Source organism: Bidens hawaiensis, unplaced genomic scaffold (assembly GCF_021521415.1).
Source record: "Bidens hawaiensis isolate Kalapana, Puna unplaced genomic scaffold, B.hawaiensis_p1.1 tig00056914_1, whole genome shotgun sequence".
Taxonomy (NCBI): Eukaryota; Viridiplantae; Streptophyta; class Magnoliopsida; order Asterales; family Asteraceae; genus Bidens; species Bidens hawaiensis.
In genome coordinates this window covers 85,948-89,894 of record NW_027500259.1, presented here as the reverse complement: position 1 = coordinate 89,894, position 3,947 = coordinate 85,948, and positions in this window count along the sequence as shown.

Here is a 3,947-nt window from a genome sequence, read left to right as displayed (position 1 = left end):
GAAGCAGATGATTGATGATGACTCACATTTTTAGTCATGCTCTTAGCAAACTCATCAGATAAGTCAGATTTCTTCTTTAAATAAAAATCTAAATTAGAACTGTTTGAAAAACTTTTTAGTGTATCTTTTCCAGTTGACTTAACAAAATTAATCTTCTTAGCTTGTTTTAAAAATTGTTTTGCCTTAGTCAATGGATCAGATTGAAATGATGTTTTTGTCTGAGTATAAACACGTTCAAGTTCTTGAATTTTTGAAGTTTCATTGCCAAAAACACTCTCAATAAGTTCAGGTTTGATAATACTTATTGGAATATCTTTTTCAGTGAACATTTTATCCATTCCCTTTAACTTAAAAACTCTAGCCGAAGAAGACTTGGAACTCGGAGAATTAATGAAACGCATTAAGTCCTCGTCAGAAATCTTTGGTTTAACTGACTTCTTTGTCTTCACTGGTTTGGTTTTTACAGTTTCTTCCTTGTTCATTTGAGATTTGAATGAACCATACACAGCTTTCTCAAACTCTTGAGGTTCACAAAGAATATGATTAGAACTAGGAATGTTCTTATTCTTGTGTATAATTTCAGGTTCAAACACATCTTCAATAATTACCTTGTCAACATTTTCAACAAAGACCTTTTTACTTTCCACATGAGATTTTTGAGGAGCAACTTGGGGTTTGACAATTTCAGGTTTAACCATCTTAGGTTTTTCAGAAATCACAGATTCCTTTTGAATCCAATCCTCTTCTTTTCTTGCAAAAGGATTAATTTTATAATCATTATGAAAAGGTGGTGGAATTTCAACAAAACCAATACCTTTCTTGGAATCTTTTTGTTTTCCAGATACTTCAATAATTTCATTCAACAGAAAAGATGAATTCCTAAATTTCCCCAATTTGTTCTTCAACTCAAGAACCTCATTCTCAAGCGCAGTTATCTTAGAACGATGTTTCAAGATTTCTTGAAACTTTTGGTCATTAATGGTCATTTTCACAGATAACTAGGCTTTGAGATCGTGGTTACTTGTCGACAATGAGTCAATCGTTTCTCGAGATCTCCTTTGAGACTCAAGAGATTGTCGATAAGTATCCTTAAGAGAAGCAATTTCTCTTATAAGATTATCGTTTTGATTTTTCAATGCTTCTAACTTAGAGTTGTTAGATTCACAGTCAACACATGATGCTTTAACAAATGAAGTAGTAGAAATAGAATTACTAACCTCATTGATCTTGGCCATGCAAGCAAACATTGATTCAGAAGGCCTATCGCAAGAGTCGTCAGAATCAGATCCAGAATCATTATCGGAAGACATCACACTACCAGTAGCATCTTGACAATATTCATGTAACCCAAACATAGCCAAATTTGCTTGAACATCATTGCATAGTAGCCGTTGTGACCAATCATTACCATCTGCTAACATTGCTTGTGTTGTAGCAGAAGATGGTTTCTTTTCAGCATCACTTCCTCGTGGTGAAGAAGCATTTTGACTTTGACCACGAGGTCCAGTGTATTCTTTCCTTGGCTTAAAACACTCCTTCGCGAAATGTCCGAATTCTTGACAATTGTAACACTTTACTTTTAATTTGTCAAAACCCAACTTCTTGTTTAAAGCTGGAAGATCTTTTCCAGTTCTCTGCATGAATCTTTTAACTTTACGAACGATCATAGCCATGTTCCATTTCTAATCCATGATTTCTAGATCATCTGGATCTATCTGATCATAGTCCTCATCTGTTAAATCACTTGTGGCAATTTTACTACTCACTAAGTTTTCATATGAAGACATACAAGCCGTCAGAAAAGCAAAGTTTTGCTCAGCTTCCTTCATATTAACACTAGGTGGTGTAGCAAATGGATTGGTATTAGTTGAACTTCCAGAACCACCCGAATTACCAGCAGAGTAGAAACAAATTTTTGGATCATTAAACATAGTTGATTCTTTTTCACTTGCCGCATGAGTAAGAAAAGCAGTGATTGGAGAGATTGTTGAACTAAGAGGCATACTTCCACCATAGAAAGCTGGATCTTGATTTTCTTTGGAGGATTTTTGACACTTAAGATCATATTCTCTAGCTTCGATCTTTTGTAGAAATTCAAGTGTCGTCAAGTCTTCATTCAGAAAATAATCATTCTCTTTCAAAACCATTAGAAATGTTGAGTAGGAACTTGGAAGCACACTTTTAATAGTGTCAATTTTATCTCTTTCAGAAATTTCCATTTTCATCTTGTCCATTTCAGCAATTAAATGACTAAATCTTGTAGTCATCTCTTCAACTGTTTCTCCTTTCAATAAATTAAAGTTTCGAAACTGAAACTTGAGCATCACTTTCTTACTCTCAGCAGTGTTTCCCATGCTTCTCATACGCAGATGTTGAAATAGAGATGCACATCTCTTGATACTACCAACTTGATGAAAGATATTTTCTGGTAATGCCATAGTCAAAGTAGAATATGCTTTTATCTCAATTTCTAAAGCTTTCTTCTCTTCTTGTGAGTATTGAGAAACAGCTTTAGGAGTATATCCAATAGTATCATCACCAATCATTGGTGCAACATAAACTTCATCAAGACAATATGAGCAGTCAGGATGAACAGATCCCAAATGGGCACGAAACCGAGGTTCCCACTTGGCGAAGTCACTGAACTTCATCAATCTTGGACATTTAGAATGTGAACCTATCTCGGTATCAAGTTGCAACATCTGTTGCATCAACATGTTTTGAGACGCCAATGCATACATACCAGCCATATTTGACAAATAAATTCACAAGTTTAAATAATGTGAATAGTTATAGCGAACTACAAATTGTGGTTAACGAATCAATGAACAAGTATAACGTACTGTGAATAGTGTAGCGAATCAAGTCTTAACGAATGAGATTAGTGTTTTAGCGAATCAAAAGTCAGCTTAACGAGTCAACTTAACGAATCACTCAAAGGACGAGTGTGATGAAGGTTTAACGAATCACGAGTCAACTTAGCGAATTGACCAAACGAATTGACCAAGTCAACTTAACGAATTGACCAAACGAATTGACCAAGATCAGTTTAGCGAATCAGATATTAACGAATCGCCAAAATAAACTTAGCGAATTCGAATCAGCTACAGTTGATAGCGAATCAACACTGTAGCGAATTATACTATAACGAATCAGGTTGTTACAACCGTTTGTAACAAACTCTGACACCTTATGCCGCGTGGCAAAGGTTGTTATGACACAAATCCCAAGAAGAACACGTGTCACACGAATCAGTTAATCTAGTTAACGAACTAGATAACACGAATCAATAACTCACACGAACTGGCTAACGAACAACGTAGCAAATTAGCACTATTGATAACGAATCACAGATCAAAATATAGCGAATCACCAGGAAGAAGATAGCGAATCACATTCATCTTCAAATCTTCAAACCTTCAAATGAAATTCCATAAATTATGAAGATTAAACCCAGAAACTCATTAATACCAAATCTGTAATACACCTTCGTTACTCAATCAAATTGCACAAGTAAACTACCAAAATACTCGTAAACCAATTCCGAATCCAATACACAAAACCTCGTAACCGATTAACATTTTAACCAATCCAAATTAACCAACAATCACACCCCTGTTTCGGACTTAAACCGAAATCAAAACCAAATAACTCAAATCCAATTCAGATCTCAATTCCTCTTAACCAAACCTCAACAATACCTTAATCAACACAAATTCACTCTAATTTGTTCATAATTCATTCAAATCAAATACAAATTGATTCAAAATCAAACAAAACCGAAAAATAATCAAAAATGGAATACATATAACACCAAATCAAGTGTAAACCGAGCACCAACGGCTCTGATACCACTTGTTTGATCCCGGATTAACAGTTAATAACAATAACACAGATCTCAGATCTGTTAATTGTACTGTTAAAGATCTATCTCATAATAAACCTTG